Source organism: Poecilia reticulata, unplaced genomic scaffold (genome assembly GCF_000633615.1).
Source record: "Poecilia reticulata strain Guanapo unplaced genomic scaffold, Guppy_female_1.0+MT scaffold_219, whole genome shotgun sequence".
Classification (NCBI taxonomy): Eukaryota; Metazoa; Chordata; class Actinopteri; order Cyprinodontiformes; family Poeciliidae; genus Poecilia; species Poecilia reticulata.
This window is the reverse complement of record NW_007615023.1, coordinates 281,088-281,427: the sequence shown is the minus strand read 5'-3', so window position 1 is coordinate 281,427 and position 340 is coordinate 281,088.

The following is a 340-nucleotide window of genomic DNA, read 5'->3' as shown; positions in this document are numbered from 1 at the left end:
CAGGATGTCAACGTTACTGTCCAAGCACGTGGCGACAGGAGGGAGGAACAACAGAATCACTTAAGCTAGGAATGAAAACAAAAAGTTACTGGGAGCAACAGCAACTGGAGAGAAGCAGGAAAAAATAGCAAACAGTAAGATTTATAACAAAGGAACGCAGATCTTAAAATGAGGGCAGCTAACGTCACACCGTATGTAGCTTACATGCTAGTACGTAGCGTACATGCTGGTATGTAGCCTTAATGCTAATATGTAGCTTTAATGCTGGTATATAGCCTTAATGTTTTTATGTAGCCTTAATGCTAGTATGTAGCCTTAATGCTAGTATGTAGCCTTAATG